Here is a 20,928-nt window from a genome sequence, read left to right as displayed (position 1 = left end):
GCCGTGAAGAACATTTTCTCCGTTCAGTGTGCCGGAGCTTAAAAAAAAAGTTTGAGAGATGCTGGATTAGACTGTTGTTCGCTTGAATTAAAAAGCAGCCCCTTTTCAAATTTATTATACTCAGCACTCAGTTGCTCGCAGCAGGAAGGAGCTTTACTTCGTTATCTGTAAATTTATGTTTCTTCACTTGTTCTGTATTTAACAGATAAATAGATATGTAGATACATTGCCCGTCATATACATGAAATGGACTATCCCTCTTTCTCACGTTCAAATTCCATCCATTTTATATCTATCACTGCACATCTCCAAATAACGTTTGTGTTATTGGTGTGCCGTAGGCAACGAAATGAGGACAGAAATTGCTGTGCGATACATTATTCATGAGGTTGCCGGAGCGTTGATGACAGCTGACGATAAAAGTGCAAATGGTCCTAGCCTTATGGATGAATGGCTCCTTATCATGTCAATCTAGACCATCCCCTTCCGGACTGAATGAGCTGCTAGCTTAGCTCTCATCACTTCCAACCTAGTATCAGTCACGCAAGACAGGTAGGAGGAAGGCACCTGCAAAATCTCTCCTGGCTCTTATCAGGTGACATCTTTCGCTACAGTCCAGCAAGGCAGAGCATGAGAAAGAAAAGGAAAACACAGGTATACCTAGAAATACCTCCTAGCCCATAGTGTAGTAAGCCATAAATACATCAGGATATGTGTGGTGTGTGTTATTTATATAGGAAAAAGGAGGTATTGATGCCCCTGTATAAGACTCTGGTGAGACCTGATTTAGAACATTGTGTACAATTCTGGAGGCCGCACCTTCAAAAAGATATAAAAAAGATGGAGTCGATGCAGAGGAAGGCTACTAAAATGGTGCGCTGTCTTCGTCATAAGGCTTATGGGGGACAGGCTTAAAGATCTCAATCTGCATACTTTGGAGGAAAGGCAGGAGAGGGAGATATGATAGAGACGTTTAAATACCTACGTGACTTAAATGCGCATGAGTCAAGTCTCTTTCATTTGAAAGGAAGCTCTGGAATGAGAAGGAATAGGATGAGGTGATAGGCTTCAGAGTCATCTAAGGCAATACCTTTCTACAGAAACGGTGGTAGATGCGTGGAACAGTCTCGCGGAAGAGGTGGTGGAGACAGAGAATTCAAGAAGGCGTGGGATCTCTTAGAGCAGTGGTCTCAAATTCGCGGCCTGGGGACCACATGTGGCCCGCCAGGTACTATTTTGAGGCCCTCGGTATGTTTATCATAATCACAAATAAAACAGTTTCTTGATAATATGTCTCTTTTTATTATTATTAAGACTTAGCCAAAAGGAAAGATTTATAAACTATAAAGAGTTTTACCTCATGCAAAATTGTCATTTCTTGAATAAGACATTAACTATTTTTTTCTGAAGCCCTGCAAGTACCGACAAATCCAAAATGTGGCCCTGCAAAGGGTTTGAGTTGCAGACCACTGACCTATAGGAAGAGGAGATGCAAATGTTAAGAGCCTTAGCCAATAGGGAGAGGAGGAGATAGTGGATGCTGTGGATGGCCATCGTGTTACTATGTTTCTATAACCATAAAGTTCTATGACATCACAATGCAGGTGTAAAGAGCCTTAGCCAATAGGGAGAGGAAGAGATAGTAGATGCTGTGGATGGCCATCGTGTTACTATGTTTCTATAACCATAAAGTTCTATGACATCACAATGCAGGTGTAAAGAGCCTTAGCCTATAGCAGTGGTCTCAAACTCGCAGCCTGCCAGGTACTATTATGAGGCCCTCGGTATGTTTATCATAATCCCCAAAGTATGATCATATGTCTCTTTATCTATAAATGACAATATTATTATTAAGACGTAGCCAAAAGGAAAGATTTATAAACTATAAAGAGTTTTACCTCATGCAAAATTGTCATTTCTTGAATAAGACATTAACGATTCTTTTCTGAGGCCCTCCGAGTACCTACAAAGGGTTTGAGTTTGAGACCGCTGTCTTAGAGAGGAAGAGATAATGGTTACTGCAGATGGGCAGACTAGATGGGCCATTTGACCTTTATCTGCCATCATGTTTCTATGTTTCTCATTACTTTAAACTATTCACATAGGGCCAGATTCTATAAACGACATAGACGCCACTTGGCATGGTTGTCAAAAAAATGATACCATTTGTAGAACCATGCCTGGCGGTGCCTAAGTGGATTTTGGCATCGCTAGACATTCTAGACATGGGCACCACTCCATTAGGCCATGTTTTCACTTTAATAATTTGACTGCATCTGTGTCAGACACCTAACCCAACGAAGCCTATTCTCCGCCCATAAGGACGTCTACATTTAACATGGGCATCAGACATCCCCAGGCGTTGGATGGCGCCTCCACGTAGGCATTGTTAGGTGTCCTAAGAGTTCAGCACCAAACTCTAAAATTGCTCAATTGTTACTTTATTTTTGATTGACTAAAAATCGGTTTGGTCAATTACCACGCTGTTAAACCAATTAAAAAATTAAGTTTGGTGCAGATCCTGAATTTAGGCATTGCTAGCTGGCTGCAATTAGGGAACCGTTTGTAGACTTCCCCAGATATTGTCCATCTGCATTTTCTCTCTGTGCGTCAGGATAATCTCGGGGCTCAAGGGTCTCTCATACGAAGAGAGACTGAACAAATTGCAGCTCTACACTCTCGAGGAACGTAGGGAGAGGGGAAACATGACCGAAACATTTAAGTACCTCACGGGACGTGTCGAAGTGGAAGATGATATTTTCCTTCTCAAGGGACCCTCGGCCACAAGAGGGCACCCGCTCAAACTCAGGGGCGGAAAATTTCATGGCGATACCAGAAAGTATTTCTTCACAGAGAGAGTGGTTGATCATTGGAACAAGCTTCCAGTGCAGGTGATCGAGGCAGACAGTGTGCCAGACTTTAAGAATAAATGGGATACCCATGTGGGATCCCTAGGGTCAAGATAAGGAAATTGGGTCATTAGGGCATAGACAGGGGGTGGGTAAGCAGAGTGGACAGACTTGATGGGCTGTAGCCCTTTTCTGCCGTCATCTTCTATGTTTCTATGTTTCAGGTCACATAAGCAGTCAGGATATTCGCTCCCTTTAAAAGATATTTAAACTCATGATGGAATCTGTTTTGCTGGGAGCATAATCCAGTTCTATCCATAAACCCAGTTTGCGCAGTATTTAAAAAGTGTCACACATGACTGTGGTAGGTAGGTAGTGAAAGTAACAGACATGGTTAATGGAGGATAAAAGATATTTTATTAGAGAATCAAACATAAAATCAAGCCTGACATGGCCATGTTTCTTCCGGCTAGGGCTGCTTCAGGGAATAATTGTTATTGTTAAAATAAACCATAAAAACATTTAATAATGAATAATTATTATAAAATCATATTACATTATAATAAATACTAAAATACAATATAGGTGAATAATAATAGTTAAATAAATAAATTATTTATTTATTTTTTCAATACCATTCTCCCAAGCGAGCTCAGAATGGTTTACATGAATTTATTCAGGTACTTAATCATTTTTCCCTGTCTGTCCTGTCGGGCTCACAATCTAATGTACCTGAGGCAATGGGGAGGGGATTAAGTGACTTGCCCAGGATCACAAGGAGCAGCGTGGGTTTGAACCCACAACCTCAGGGTGCTGAAGCTGTAGCTTTAACCACTGCGCCACTCTAGAAATCAAAATGTAGTAAAAGTGAGCCAAGTATAGGACAGTGAAGCCATTGTGACATCACTGATGAGGTTGGCTCTTAGGCATTGGTGGAATGAGGCATTATGACATCATAATACCAGCTCTGGTTTTCAGAGGCTGAAACTTTTCAAACTCTTTATTTATTCAATTTTCTCTAGTGTTCTCCCAGGGGAGCTCAGAATGGTTTACATGAATTTATTCAGGTACTTAAGCATTTTTCCCTGTCTGTCCTGGTGGATTCACAATCTATCTAATGTACCTGGGGCAATGGGGGGATTAAGTGACTTGCCCAGGGTCACAAGGAGCAGTGTGGATTTGAACCCACAGCCACAGGGTGTTGAGGCCGTAGCTTTAACCACCGTGCCACACTCTCCACCTTAGGAGACAGTAACTCTAAAACATAGAAATTATTGACTTTTTCACACATTGCTTTGCAGCAAAAAAGGGACTGTTGGAATATGGCTACTTTAACTATTCCCTTTTCTGAATAAACTAGAGCTTAATACTTGTCAACAGTGGTCAATCAATAACAATAAATCCAATTCAATCACTTTTCCTCATACTCTTCCTGGAGTTCCCCTAGTCACAGATCTCATGTGTATTGTGAATCTTCTAAAACATAGCTGGGATATACTCCATGAGAAGTATACAATTACAATTCAGTATTAAAGTTGTGAATAATATTAACATAATATGGAATATGAATATATTTTGAACACAGTTTTAATTAATGTATTTGAAATCTATCAACACCTCGTGTTTTGTTTTTTTTGCAGATTTGCGTTGGAAAATTAGTCCAATTGGCGCATTTCCGTGCAATTCTTCTGCGGGTCGGATAAAATCATATCGCGGGCCGGATGTGGTCCACGGGCCGTACTTTGGAGACCCCTGCTGTAAATCATATTCTGTTCAATATATTGCATTCTTTTGATTTTTTTTTTTTATATATACATAATTCCCTGGTATGCATACACTTAACCTAATGCCATCAGTAACAAAGGTACCAGGGGGAGGTAGCTGGTTCATAGAGAAGGGTCCCTTTGTCGCTGAAACAGGTGTTCCTGCAGCACCCTAAGGAATTTAACTTGCCCCACCCACCTTACCCTCTCCAAGCAGTTGAGTCAAAGACCACCTATGCACTCAGTTGTAGAATTGCTCCTTCATTGACTCTGGAACTGGATTGGGAAGTATCCCAGGGCTACAATTATTCTCACAAGCACATGCACAGTGATGCCTTGGAATCCAAACTTAATCTGTTCCAGAACCCCGTTCGAATTCCAAAACGTTCGAGTTCCAAGACAATTTTTCCCATTGAAAATAATGGAAACTGGATTAATCCGTTCCTGGGTCCCACAAACTCAAATTTTAACAGTAAATACATTGGATTTTAGGGGGAGAACAACATACATACAATGTGCAGGGCGTTCAGATTCCAAAGCAGAGTTCGGATTCTGGGGCAAAATTTACTACAAAAAAAGTTTGGATTCCAAAACGTTCGAGTTCTGGGGCGTTCGGATTCCGAGTTACCACTGTATATCTTATTCAAAGAAAACTGAGAAATGTTGCAGCTCTTTCCAAACAATGCAAAAATGAACGCCAGACATAAGTAAGAATGCGCTAAATCTTTAAAAACATGTTGCCCCCCTCTTCTAGTCCACTTGCTTGTTAATGTTCAGGTGGCACTGTAAATGCTAATTTACTAATTCGAGTTCTGCTGCCAAGCCAAAGAGATCCAATTACATTAAGGCAGCACATTGGCATACATTCCAGCACAAACACGTTCTGTAACTCTCTCTGTGGCAGAATGTAATGCAGGAAGCAGCTTCATTCTCACTCAATGTGGGAGCTTGGGAGCCATGCCAGAATCAGGCATCCTACCCAGACAGTGTGTTAACTACTGCAGAAGAAACCAAGCATACAGCCCAACACACAAAGGCAGGGAGTAGAGGTCAGGGGTGTCAGGTCAAAAGCGCACCGAGACAAAGGCGCGAGCAGACAATTGAGCGCAGCGCGGAGGCGCGCGCTGAAGAAAATTACTGTTTTTAGGGCTCCGACGGGGGGGTGGAACCCCCCCCCACTTTACTTAATACAAATCACGCCGCGTTGTGGGGGGTTTGTAACCCCCCAAATTTTATTGAAAACTTCACTTTTTCCCTGTTTTTAGGGAAAAGGTTAAGTTTACAGTAAAATGTGGGGGGTTACAACCCCCCAAACCCCCCACAACGCCGGCGCGATTTGTAGTAAGTAAACTGGGGGTGCTCCCCAACAAAAACCCTGTCGCAGCCCCTAAAAACAGTAATTTTCTTCGGCGCGCGCCTCCGTCTTGCGCTCAGTTGTCGGCACGCGCCTTTGTCTTCCGCGTTGTTGTCTATGAACCGAGGTCAGGAGGGGGCTCTTTCTCTCTCTCACACACACACATATGAGCAATTCACTTCCAATGTGTGAGAAGTGAATTGGGTTCAAAGAGGAATGGAAAGAGAAGGGGTTGGGAATACAGATTATGGTGCATAAGAGAGACAGCCTGAACATATAAGAAGAGGTCTCAGAAGAGTGCAGAGACAGTTACTGTGAAGCAAGAGTGCTGGAGATAATGGAGCCAGGGTGACCGCTTGAAGAGAGGCTACCAACAGCTCTTCTTTTCTGAATGGGTGCACGAGTGTCATCATGTGACTAGGCTGAGTGGTATTACCTGTCACATATCCATCCCCAGGCTCCATCCAGTATCTTCCTGGTCTCTGTTAAAACACAATATACAGGGTTACACGCATATACCATGCATTCTCTTAAAATCCCTGACCAGGTCTTCCCAGCTTCTCCTGGTCATTCTGTGGATTTTCCCTGGACTATGTCTCTCCAGGTCTTCTCCCGAGTCCTCTCTGACCTTCCATTGGCCCATCAGGTCTTCGGCAGCTTCTGGTGCCATATACCGGTCTCTCCGCTAGTCACCACCATCCCAGCCGGTCAGCTGTCAGTCCTTCCCCCTCCTTGTGGGGTCATTGCCTGTTCCTCATTCCCTGGCCTCTTGGGTCCCCACCACCTAGATTCTTCTTCACTGGTCCAAGCCTGAGCCATTTCCTTTACTCCAGACTCTCCGGCTACTCTTCTAGCTCTTTCCTGCCATTGTATATGTCCCTGAGGACCCTCCCACCACTGGGCTTCACTAAAGGTCCAGATCTCTCTCTGCTGGTGTATAGGTCCCCATGGCCACTGGGCTTCTTGCTGCATCTGTTCCCTCTGTCAGGATTGGTCAACCTGGTCACTCTACTCCACTCCACTCTACCAAACCCCCCTGTCAGCAGTGGCCTTCAGGGATTACTGGGCATTAGGCCAGAGGCCAGCATTCCTCCTCCTCCCAAAAGTTGCCTAGGTCTCTGCGCTTGGAGCTGTTCTTTTCAGCATCATAATCCATTCAGAGTGAGTGAACAGCTCCCAGCAACACTTGCAATTCTTATGCAAATTAGCTAGGTTCTCTCACTTCTCCAGTACACATGCTCCCTCTGGTGCAATGCCACTGACAGGGAACTTCACCTTGTCATGCCACACCTTCACCACCAGCAACATACAATACGCAGGGAAAAAAAGATGAATCCAGTCTAAGCCAAAGCAGAAAGTGACTTTGCTATTAGTGACCTGGAAAGCGATGACTTCCCAGAGATTTTAGGAGGGGAGAGTGATCAGTTGCTGTCATGATTATGATAAGTATGCTTCTTGGGAGGAAAGACTGTTGCTATAGGCCGGGTATAACCCTGGGGAGAGGGAACAGTGGGCATAAGCTGCCCCAAGTGTTGCACAGTGATAGTGGGCAGGATTTTTTTGTGTCATCTCCTTCTGAAAGGGGGGTGGGCAGGGAACCGGTCGGTAGATACTAATAGATACTAATGTATGCCTAACAGAGCTAAAAACGGAGTACCATGGGACGCTCTCAGGCATCCTGGGGTAACTTCAAAACGTGCATGTGCTAACTGCACACTAAAAATATTTTCCTTTTTTTCAGGCACTGTGTCCATTTATTTTACATGAATTTATTCAGGTACTCAAGCATTTTTCCCTGTCTGTCCCAGTGGGCTCACAATCTATCTAATGTACCTGGGGCAATGGGGGGATTAAGTGACTTGCCCAGGGTCATGAGGAGCAGCGTGGGTTTGAACCCACAACCCCAGGGTGCTGAAGCTGTCGCTTTAACCACTGCACCACTCTAGAAATCAAAATGTAATAAAAGCGAGACAGGTATAGGACAATCAAGTCATTGTGACATCACTGATGAGGTTGGCTCTTAGGCATTGGTGGAATAAGGCATTATGACGTCACAATACCAGCTCTGGATATCAGAGGCTGAAACTTTTCAAACTCTTTATTTATTCAGTTTTCTATACTGTTCTCCCAGGGGAGCTCAGAATAGTTTACATAAATTTATTCAGGTACTTAAGCATTTTCCCCTGTCTGTCCCAGCGGGCTCACAATCTATCTATTGTACCTGGGGCAAAGGGGGGATTAAGTGACTTGCCCAGGGTCATGAGGAGCAGCATAGGTTTGAACCCACAACCTCAGGGTGCTGAGGCTGTAGCTGTAACCACTGCGCCACATTCTGTGTGAAGGGGCAGAGAGTGGGAATTCCTGGATTAAACAGTTAGCCCTGATTCTATAAAAGATGCCTAAATGTGGGCACCTAGGTCAGGGCACCTAGGTGGATCTTGGTGCCTAACAATTATTTCATTAGACTTAATTGGTGCCGTTAATTGAAAAGCATCGTTAAAAAAAAAAAAAAAACCAATTCCATTACAGCTAATTAGATGGCAGGCGCCTAACTTGGTAGGCGCCTACCACTTTGAGGTAGGCATCTACCCCAAGGCGCCTACCGGAAAGTGGGAGTGGTTAGAGGTGTATTTGGGGCGTGGTTTGACGTAGGTGCCTAACTTAGCTGCACTCATTTAGGCCACAAAAACCCTGGCGTAAATGAAGTACACCTATGGTTTCCACATCTACTGGTGCTTAACGATTGCACGATTCTGTCAACAGTGCCTAGGGTATGATTGACACATGCGCTGTTCGGTGCCTATACGTTAGATGCAATTTATAGAATCGGGACTTTAGGATCGGCTTCTGTAACTGGCACCAGTATAGGTGACCGCCTTAAAAGTGGCCACCAATCACTTGTCGATCGCGCACCAGCGCCGGTTCCAGAATGGCGCCCACAGGAAAGATAGGCGCCGGACACGGAGGCCAAGGTTTCCCGGGCCTACATTTCCGGCAACTATCTCTGCACGACTCACGCCTACGTAGGCGATTTAGGCCACCTAACACCTCTTCCGGCGTTGGCCACGCCTATTTTGTCGTTCGGCAGCCTAAGGCACCTAAATAGGCATGATTCCGGTGCCTTTTATTGAGGCACCGGTAGGCACGTCCACCTCGCCATTTTTTGCCGTTTCTAACAACGTCCTTCAATTAACAGAAGCCGGTACGGTTTTAGAATCTCCCCCTTGGTGCATCCACGTTACTATATGCTAACTAGTTAGCGAAGGGATACCGTGTGAGCTCTTACTGCTTACGCAATGGATGGTCTTACATGGTCACACAGTCATTTTAAAAATGGTCATGTGCCAATGGTAACCTTGGTGCACACTGGCTATGGAAAAAACCATTTGTTCAATTGATTAATTCCCAATTGACTGTGAACAAACTTGACTGAGTTCTAATTGTGCTCAAGACCTCAAACACCCAAGACACTACTTATGATGTTTTCCGTGTCCTTACTGGGGTGAAGTGTTCGTCATCGGTCTTGTACAGGATTTTTAGTTAACAAACTCAATATTTTTATATCTACTTAATTGTGGTGGAAAATTCTTATAAAGAGCACTTAACTTAAAGCCCGACGGCTACCCAGTCGTTTCACGGGTAAGTTTCCTCAGGGGCTCCAACGCACTTTTGGCTTACTACTTGGACGTAAGAAATGCTCTTGTGCTCCTCTCGCACCACCACAACAGCACAAGAGCATTTTTTACCCGTGAAACAGCTGGGTAGCCATCGGGCTTTAAGTTAAATGCTCTTCTCTATAAGAATTTTCCGCCACAATTGAGCGCGTATAAAAATATTGAGTTTGTTAACTAAAAATCCTGTACAAGACCGATGTAAGGACACGGAAAACATCATAAGTGGTGTCTTGGGTGTTTGAGGTCTTGAGCACAATTAGAATTCAGTCAGCCTTAGCGCACAGCCATTCAGTGGCGCAGTAAGGGGGATGCGGGGGGGGGCAGTCCGCCCCAGGTGCGGTCTTCCTAAGGGCATGGCACCCTCCTCCTCTCCCTGCCACGCACGTGCGCCCCTTGCCTTCCCCTATACCTTTCCTTTACTTCCCCGGGGCGAGGTTGCCGCCCGTGTCAACATCGGCGCTCTCTCTCCGACATCACTTCCGGGACCCGCACCTATGAAGTGACATCAAGGGGCGAGCCGACGCCGACGTGAGCATGCTGCTCACGCCGGAGAAGTTAAAAAGGTGCAGGGAAGGAGGCGTGCGCATGGCGGGGGAGGGGCGCCACCGTCCCGGGAACCGTTCATCCTTACTATGCCACTGCAGGCTTTAATGCAAAAATATAAGGAAAGCAAGCCATTTTATGGCTACAGTAAAAACAGCCTTAGCATGTGGAAAAGACCCGCGTTGGGGTGTGCGGAGGCCAATTTTACACAGCTTTATAAAAGGACTCATTACTGAGCACGTTACTTGCAGAGCAACATTTTAAAAAGCAGCAGTGCAATTGCACTTCTCCCTCCGTATTTGCGGCTTCAGCAATCGCGGTTTCCATTATTTGCGGTTTTTCGCTTGCCGGCTCCTCCCCCCCAAATGACGTCAGCTTGCATAGAGAAATCACCGATTCTAAGCGTTTACAGAGAAAATCACCGATTCCCGGCACTTTCTTCGCCGCGTTTTGCCTCTCCTTCAGGAACAGGCCAGGCCTCCCGTCATGTTATTCGCAGTTTCACCATATTCACGATGGTCTTGAATAGAAAACAGCGAATAACATATGAAAAAAGTTATTTGCGGTTTTTCTGTATTCTGTATTGGTCTGTTAACCCCCGATCACAGCGAATACGGAGGGAGAAGTATAGAAGCAAAATCTGAAACGTGACCTGTTTTAGTCAAAAGGGCCTGTAGATTGCTTTATACCAATCTTACTACTTTTTAATACACAGAGCGTATTGGACACCACAAAAATTATCGAAACTACAGCGTACAAAAGGGGAGGGCCTTTGCTGGTCCTGCAAACTAGCTTTGGGATCTTTGAAACATATGGTTTTTGAGTGCCCTTTGTTGAAGGACTTTTGGGACAAGATTTGGTATCACATAACCTCTTTGATGGACAGCAATGTTCCATTCACATATTCGTACCTGATTTCCACCGTACATCTCACGCGGGAATCAGTTATCTCAGAGATGTCCCATTTACTACAACTACTTTTACTAATCGCTGCTCGTATCGTTTTATGATTTTTCTAATGTCTCATATAATGAGTGGTGGATCGCTGTTGGTTTGTACGCTAGGTATGTAAGAGTTGCTGCCGAACGTAATAATTTGCGTCGGAAGTTTACAAAACTGTGGGCACCACCGTTCTGTGATGGGGCAATTGGTTTGCCGCATGCTGTCCTGGTGAGCCAGGACCCCTGAACTCATGGCCTGAAAAAATTAAAAAAATAAAATAAAATTGAATCAGGTTGGGCAGACTGGATGGACCATTCGGGTCTTTATCTGCCGTCATCTACTATGATTTCTTGTCTCCTCTTCATTGTCTATATAATTCTATAGGCCATACTATAACTTTCAGTGATCTTATATTCTCTTAATCTCATGTGATCATTAATGATCTGTCCTCACAGCTGATCAGGTTGTTAGTTGGGTTATGTTTTGTTATGTTATTTCTTTGCTTTCTGTACTTGAAGCTATATCACTGACTGATTGTATATGCAATCTGCTGGGTTATCTCCTAGCTACGTGGTCACTGTCTGTTATATTCTGTAACAAAAACATTAATAAAAATGATTGAACTGAAAAAAAAAAAAAGGGCCTGTAGATAGCATTTATTTAAAAAGGGAAAAAAGAGTTTCTGGCCCCAGAATGAAAGAGTTAAGAGCTTTACAAAGCATCACACTTCAGACATATTATGTGACATCGAAAGTGTCAAGGAAAGTTCAGTGGAGCTGTCAAGAAATCCTGCCAAAAAATCAAGCTACAACACATTTCATAATATAATGTGTGTACAGGACAAGCATGTCTAACAGATCAGATTTTAGACACCAGATAATGTTTGGGGAAGCTTGGAATATGTTTGTGAAAACACAGTACAGACCTAAAGAAGTGAAAGAATTCAGACATAATAATAGAGCAGATCACATTACTGGCTTGTGTAAGACTCTTAGAGTGATAAAAGGAAAAAGCTGTTATTTTATGCAAACGAGACTCAGAATTATCTGTTAACGTAGCTTCGTTCCTTACAATCTGTTCCCGAGATAAAATGGCACTGGCACTGGCAGTGGATCAAACAAGTGATCATCTAACAAGCTTGTCCTCATGTAAATTCGTTAGCTTGCATCCAGTTTGTTCATATACCTTAAGAACATAAGAATAACCTTACTGGGTCAGACCAATGGTCCACCAAGTCCAGTAACCCGTTCTCATGGTGGCCAATCCATGTCCCTAGAACCTGGCCCAAGCCCAAGGAGTAGCAACATTCCAGCATCTCAAAGAATAGCAAGTTTCTGGAACCCCAATGAGAGCAACATTCCAGAGCTGAGATTGTGATGTCATAATGCCTCATTCCACAATGCCTCAGAGCCAACCTTATCACTGATGTTACAATGGCCAATCCAAGTCACAAGTCCCTGGCAAAAACCCAAATAGTAGCCACATTCCATGCTACCGATCCAGGGCAAGCAGAGGCTTCCCCCATGTCTTAATAACAGACTAGGGACTTTACCTCCAGGAATTTGTCCAAACTTTTCTCAAAACCAGCTACTCTATCCACTCTTACCACAACCTCTGGCAATGCGTTCCAGAGCTTAACTATTCTCTGCGTGAAAAAAATATTTCCTCCTATTGGTTTTAAAAGTATTTCCCTGTAACTTCATCGAATGTCCCCTAGTCTTTGTAACTTTTGGAGTGAATAATTAATCCACTTGTACCCATTCTACTCCACTCAGGATTTCGTAGACTTCAATCATATCTCCCCTCAGCCATCTCTTTTCCAAGCTGAAGAGCCTTAATCTTCTTAGTCTCCTCATACGAACTTCGGGTTCCTGCAACATGGAGAGACACTACTAGGACTACAGGGACCAGACGGGCTACACCTGACTAGAAGAGGGAAGAACGTCCTTGGACATCGACTGGCCCGCCTACTTCACAAGGCTTTAAACTAGGTATGTTGGGGGAGGGCACAAGCACAAATAATCTATCTGACGAACTATGTTGCCAATACTTTTCTGAGACTGAGGTAGGCAAACACCACAATTCTGGGACTGGGCCGAATACACACATTTCTAAGTATGGGGAGAGTACACACAATTCTAAGTCTGGGATAGGTTCACATTGTAACTCTGGGTCTAGGGAGGGTACACACATTGTAAGCTGTACAAAAGGAATTAAAGCAGCTCAAGCGTATATTCCCCCACAGAGTACACACACTTCCGAACCCGGGGAAGGTACACATTGTAATACTGGGTCTAGGGAAAGTACACAAACTACAATTAGTACTGAAAAGGTCCATGTAGCTCAAGCAGGAACAGTCACAGGGAGGCATGGCAAACATACTGCATGGAGGGCTATGTACGTCAACGCCCACAGTTTGGGCAACAAGATCCTGGAACTAGAGACTGAAATGAGGAACGCTGACCTGGATGTGGTGGCGATATCTGAGACCTGGCTCACAGGCTCCCACGGATGGGACATGGTCATACCAGGATACAACCTAATTCGCCAGGACAGGGAGGGCAGAATGGGAGGAGGTGTAGCAATATACACTAAGGATGATATTAAAGTCACCAGAATCACAGATATCAGGTACACAGGGGAATCCCTTTGGGTAAATTTGGCCAGGGGGAATGACAAATGCCTATATCTTGGCATAATATACAGACCTCCAAGGCAACAGGATGACCTGGATACGGAATTAATTGGTGACATAGAGAACATCACCTTACGTGGGGATACAGTGTTATTAGGAGACTTCAATATGCCTGATGTGGATTGGAACACACTTTCCACTGCATCCAGCAGCAGCAGGAGACTATTGAACTCTATGAAGGGAGCTAAACTGAGGCAACTGGTATCAGAGCCAACGAGAGAACAGGCAATACTAGATCTATTGCTTACCAATGGTGAAAGTGTCACTGGGGTCTCAGTAGGCGACAAGTTGGCCTCCAGTGACCACAACATGGTATGGTTCAATCTCAGGAAGGGTTTCGCCAAAACTACTACATCGACCAAGGTCCTTAGCTTCAAGAACGTCAACTTTGAGGATATGGGGGATTTCATCCATCAAGCGATACAAAACCAAGCAGGAACAGATAACGTAGAAGAACTGTGGTCAACTCTGAAAGCTACCATTCAGGAGGCAACCAACCGCTATATAAAATCAGTGAGTAAACGGCGCAGGAACACTAAGCCACAATGGTTCTCTGCGGAGATCTCGAACCTCATAAAAGAAAAGAAAAAAGCGTTCATTTCTTACAAACATACAGGATTTCAGGACTCTAGAGAAGTCTATTTGACTAAGACAAGAGCTGTCAAAACAGCTGTTAGAGAGGCCAAATTCCGAATGGAGGAAACTTTAGCAAAGAACATCAAGAAGGGCGATAAATCCTTCTTCAGGTATATTTGCGACAGAAACCGAAACACAAGCAGTATAGTACGCCTTAGGAAACCAGACGGGAACTATGTAGAAGCTGACTCAGAAAAAGTTGAATTGTTAAACAAATACTTCAGTTCAGTCTTCACCCGCGAAGCGCCGGGTCCCGGCCCTCAGCTACAGAAAAAGGATGGCTCGGTAGACCCGTTTAGTGATTTCAAGTTTACAACAAGCAGTGTCTACTGTGAGCTGTCAAAACTCAAGGTCAACAAAGCAATGGGGCCAGACAACCTACACCCCAGGGTGCTCAGGGAGTTAAGGGACATCCTGGCGGAACCACTATCCGAGCTCTTCAATCTCTCCCTTAGCACAGGTAGAGTCCCATTGGACTGGAAAACGGCTAACGTCATTCCACTCCACAAAAAAGGTTGCAGGACGGAGGCTGAGAACTACAGACCAGTGAGTCTCACATCAATAGTGAGCAAACTAATGGAAACTTTAATCAAATAGCAATTAGATAAGATCCTGGACGTGGAGAATCTACGGGATCCCCGTCAACATGGATTTACCAAAGGAAATCCTGCCAATCCAACTTGATCAGCTTCTTTGACTGGGTGACGGGGAAGCTCGATGTTGGAGAATCCTTGGACATTGTATACTTGGACTTCAGCAAAGCATTTGATAGCGTCCCACACCGCAGATTGTTGTGCAAAATGAGTTCTATAGGATTAGGTGACACTTTGACAAAATGGGTTGGAGACTGGCTTGGTGGTAGACTTCAGAGGGTGGTGGTGAACGGCACCCCCTCCGTAACGACTGCAGTGATCAGCGGAGTGCCGCAGGGCTCGGTCTTGGGCCCGATCCTTTTCAATATCTTTATAAGGGACTTGGCTGAGGGGCTTCGAGGTAAAATAACGTTATTCGCCGATGACGCCAAACTATGTAATATAATAGGCAAGAGCACAACGGACAATATGATACACGACCTACTCCTATTGGAGCAATGGTCTAGGACCTGGCAATTGAATTTCAATGCCAAAAAATGCAAAGTCATGCACCTTGGCAATCAAAATCCATGCAAGACTTACACCCTAAATGGCGAGATCCTAGCAAGGACTGTTGCGGAACGGGATTTAGGGGTAATCATCAGTGAAGACATGAAGACTGCCAATCAAGTGGAGCAGGCTTCATCTAAGGCCAGGCAGATCATAGGATGTATACGTAGGAGTTTTGTCAGCCGTAAGCCTGAAGTCATCATGCCGTTGTATAGATCCATGGTGAGGCCCCATCTGGAGTACTGCGTACAATTCTGGAGGCCTCATTACCGCAAGGATGTACTGAGACTTGAGTCAGTCCAGCGGATGGCCACCCGGATGGTCTCGGGGCTCAAGGATCTCCCGTACGAGGAACGGCTAGATAAATTACGCCTATACTCACTCGAGGAACACGGAGAGACATGATCGAGACGTTCAAATACCTCACGGGCCGTATCGAGGTAGAAGAGGATATCTTCTTTTTCAAAGGTCCGATGGCGACAAGAGGACATCCATGGAGAATCAGGGGCGGTAAATTGCACGGCGACATCAGGAAATACTTTTTCACCGAAAGAGTAGTTGATCGCTGGAATAAACTTCCACTTCAGGTGATCGAAGCAAGCAGCGTGCCTGATTTTAAGAAGAAATGGGATCGTCACGTGGGATCTCTACGCTGAGTTAGATAGGGGAGGGTCATTGGAGTGGGCAGACTAGATGGGCCGCGGCCCTTATCTGCCGTCATTTTCTATGTTTCTATGAGTTCCAACCTCTGTCATCTTGGTCACTCTTCTTTGAACCTTTACTAGTGCCGCTGTATCCCTCATTAGATAAGGAGACCAGAATTGAATGCAATACTCCAGATGAGGTTGCACCATGGAGCGATACAGGGGCGTTATAACATTCTTAGTCTTGTAAACCATCCCTTTTTAAAATAATTCCTAGCATCCTCTTTGCTTTTTTGGCCGCCGCCGCCACACGTTGGGCGGAAGGTTTCATCGTATTGTCTACGATGATAGCCAGATCCTTTTCCTGGGCACTAATTCCCAAGGTGGACCCTAGCGTCCGGTAACTGTGATTTGCAATTCTGGTCATCGCATCTCAGAAAAGACCATCACTCTTTTCCCCTTCTTATCCAAACTACTAGGATGAACTGTCTACCGCCGTTGTCTTGACTTCCTTTTGGCTTGAGCTATCTTCAACCCCCCCCCCCTTAATCGGGCTTCTGCCCCCTTCACTCTACTAAAGTCTCCAATGACCTGCTCCTGGCCAAATCCAAAGGATTCCACACCATCCTCATCCTCCTTGATCTATCTGCATCTTCTAGAAACATAGAAACACAATGGCAGATAAAGGCCAAATGGCCCATCCAGTCTGCCCATCCACAGTAACCATTATTTCTTCCTCTCTCTCAGAGATCCCAAATGCCTATCCCATGCTTTCTTGAATTCAGACACAGTCCCTTTCTGTAAAAAGTATTTCCTTAGATTACTACTACTATTGGCTATGTCTAGAGTTCTACCAGAAGAACGCAACACTGTACAGAGCCACAAAGAAGACAGTCCCTGCTAAAAAGAGTTTACAATCTAAACAGGCAAGACAGACAAACAGGATGCCAGGGTGGGGATACAGTTAAGGGAGATGGATATTCTGCTAGCTAGGATGGTGACAGGATTGTTTTGAGAAAACATCTCAACCATTAGTAGTAACTAATAACCTTCCAGACTAGAAGCAGCAAGTCTACTGATCAAGCAAACTGAAGCACTACTGCTGAAAAAGTTTAGGCATGTCGTTACCCAGTACCAGGAAAGAGAATTTTAGCTAATCCTGGTTTTGGTTTTGAAATTGTATCCCAGTGTAGTTTGGTGCCTGTAGGCCTTGATTCTGCTCATTACTCATTATTCCTGAACTTCATCCTATGCCCTCTCATTCCAGAGGGAAAGACACATCTATTCTAGCACCCGTTAATGTAACGGGCTTAAAGACTAGTTAAAAATAAAATCCAGAAAAGAAACTCCATTCTATGTCAGGAAAGACAACCAGCACACTCATCATAATATAAAAATCAAAATAAAATCTGGAGCTAAAGGGCCATCCACCCTCTCCATCAGTAAGCTCCGATTTAGAGAATGACACGGAGGACAAATTTTTCCCCATCCCCACGGGAACTCATTTTCCCGTCCCCGCAGGTTCTTTTTCTGTCCCTTCCCCCATTCCTGAAAGCTCCGTCCTCATCTGCACAAGGCAGTCGCCTAGGGTAACAGACTCTGGGGGCAGCAGCCAGCAGCAGTCACCAGGGAATGTGAATTGATTTCAGGCATATTCATTGTGGAGAGGCTGAAAACCGAGGGGTCCTTCAGACTGGCTTTGGAAGCCCTGATTTATGTCTTTTTTTTTAACTTTATTAATTTTCAAACTTTGTCAGTGTAATACAATTAATTTAACATAAACACTACAAAGAAGGCACTTTAAATACACAATTAATACATAAAACAATCATTTCCCCCTCCCCCATAACTAATAGATGAAGACATATTATGGAATTACAATATTATAATTAAGTAATTTTAGTAATCAGAATACATTTCCCTCCCCCCACCCACCCACCCTGGATGTGTAAGGAAATCTAATACAAGGAGAGAAACATGACATTTAGGGCTCCTTTTATGAAGCCGCGCTAGCGGGTTTAACGCGCGTGGCTTTTCGTCACGCGCTAACCCCTCGCGCTGACCGAAAAACTACCACCTGCTATTACACGCGTTAAACCGCTAACGCGCCTTCGTAAAAGGAGCCCTTAGTGCGATCCCACAAATGCAGTCAATTTGCTCCACACCCTATTAAATGTATTACCGAACCCCCAAACACTCCGCATGCATTCTCTCATACTTATAAGTGGTACAAACATTTGCCCACCGAAATGTGTAATTAAGTCTATCCTAATTCTTCCAGTTTCGTGTAATCATCTGGATAGCTATTCCCGTCAAGAAAAGACGGCTTTTATATTTATCCATATTATATTTATTTGATTTATGCCTTGTTAGATTTTCCTAGTTGGATTCCAACATTGTATTCCATTTCCTCTATCAAAACAGCACAGCATCCCAGCAGGTGAGGCTGGTCTCGGTTAGGGCACTGGTCTATGACCCGGGGGCCGCCACGAGAGCGGACCGTTGGGCGTGATGTTACCACTGGTCTGACCCAGCAGCGGCAATTCTTATGTTCTAATGTAAGTTATTCCCATCCAGCGCTGTACTGTTATATGGCATGAAATTCAGTGCAGGGCATAGGTTTTTATTTATTTCTTTTTTTGACAGCTGCAATTGGCTTTTGGACAATGTAATGACGGCTTAAATGGAGGGACCTGTGGCAGGAAGCTATATAATTGAGGCAGCACAGGAGAAAGTATCTTAGAAGGCTATGAATGGGAGAGCTTGAGAAAGCTGAGATGATGTCACACCATTTCTGATGAAAGGCAATTTAAAATGACATGAATGGTGAGGTTGGTTAGTCTTAGAGATCCAGTGTGATGATGACCCACTACTCTCTTGCCTGGTCAAAAGCATGAAGGAGGGGGGGGAGAAGGAGAGGGGAAGGAATCCGTCTCCTAAATTACCCAGCTTTTACCTCTAAATCCATTTGCTAATTTTGTAAACACAGCCTGTTTCCATTCCGTATTGCCCCGTTTACTGACAGTAGGACCCTAATCCTGCCAGGAAGGAAAGATCGGATTACAGGCGCGCTTCAGGACGCCGCTGCAGTCTCTCCACACCTGAAGGGATTTTGGCATGAAGCTACTGACAGAAAGAAAGATTGTGAGGCAGGGGCCCCGGGTGGCTCGGTTGATTGATGCTGCAATTAACCAGCTGGTTGCCAGAGGTTTCCCGTTCCAGCACTTTCAGGCTGTGTTGCATGGCCTTCACGAACTGCACGCTTTGCTTCCTTTGCATCTTCTGATCTTTCCGAATTCGAACGATTACGCTTCTCCCTCCGTATTCGCGGGGGATGCGGGCAGAACATAGCCGTGAATACTGAAAAACCGCGAATAACTTTTTGCGTGTTATTTGCGGTTTTTCGGTAAAAATAGACCTGAAAAAGATAATAAACTGTGAATAACCAACCTGCGATTTGCTCCGTACAACGCGGGAGCAGGGGTTTCCAATGTGAAACGCCGGGTTCAGTGCCGAAAATTAGAGGGTGGAGTCAGCAGCCGAAAAATTGCGAATCCGCAGATACAGAAACCACGGATACGGAGGTAGAAGTGTATATGAGATGTTTCTAGGGCTGGTTTGTAGGACGGCGAAATGATATTTTGGGGGGTCTTGACATCACAAATGAGAGCTGCTGAGGCCATAAAACTTCATAGCCTTTGCTAATTGAAGGAGTACGATACGTTTGATATCATCTCAGCTAATAACATCAGATTATATGAAAGGTGATAGTGAAGATTATAAACTGACATAATAATTATTATTATAATATACAGGCAGGTATTTGGTTGTGTTAATTACACATTGAAACAAATGTATTAGGCTCAGTACAACAACATCTGTTTCTAAGTTACAATGTATCCTGTTAAAAAAAAAATTCCATTTACTATATATGGATTTTGCTGAATATTGCAAAAATGATTAGCAATAGTAACCAAGATCATTATGTAACAGAGAAATTACTGCTTTGAGTCCTACTAATTAAACAGGACAACGGATATATAGGCATGCTGTCAGAAAGATTTATGGTAAAGCGATGTGAAAAATTTACAAATAAAGCAAAAAGCTGTTCTATATCCTGAACAATTTTTTTTTAGTGTTTTGATGTTGTTTTTTCAAGCGGGAGGCTTGACCAGACTGATCTGACATCATTATGTTCCTATTGCAGTCAGGAAGCAATGACTGTCTGAACATTGACCTGGACTGGCCACCGTGAGAACGGGCCACTGGGCTTGATAGACCATTGATCTGACCCAGTATGGCTGTTCTTATGCTCTTATGTGTGCCATGTATAGGACAATCAAGCCATTGTAACATCACTGATGAGGTTAGCTCTGAGGCACTGTGGAATGAGGCATTATGACATCACAATCTCAGCTCTGGAATGTTGGTCTCATTGGGGTTCTGGAATCTTGCTATTCTTTGAGATGCTGGAATGTTGGGCTTTGGCCAGGTACTAGGGACCTGGATTGGCCACCGTGAGAACCATTGGTCTGACCCAGTAAGGCTATTCTTATGTTCTCCGTCCCTCTCCCACCACTGTACTCAGTCACATTTCCCTTCTTGCTTACTAACCTCTACCTAGTTCCCATTAACTGCAGCAACTGGGCTTCTATTTATTTATTTATTTATTTATTTAATTCGTTT

Source organism: Geotrypetes seraphini, chromosome 3 (assembly GCF_902459505.1).
Source record: "Geotrypetes seraphini chromosome 3, aGeoSer1.1, whole genome shotgun sequence".
Taxonomy (NCBI): Eukaryota; Metazoa; Chordata; class Amphibia; order Gymnophiona; family Dermophiidae; genus Geotrypetes; species Geotrypetes seraphini.
This window is presented reverse-complemented; position numbering follows the sequence as displayed.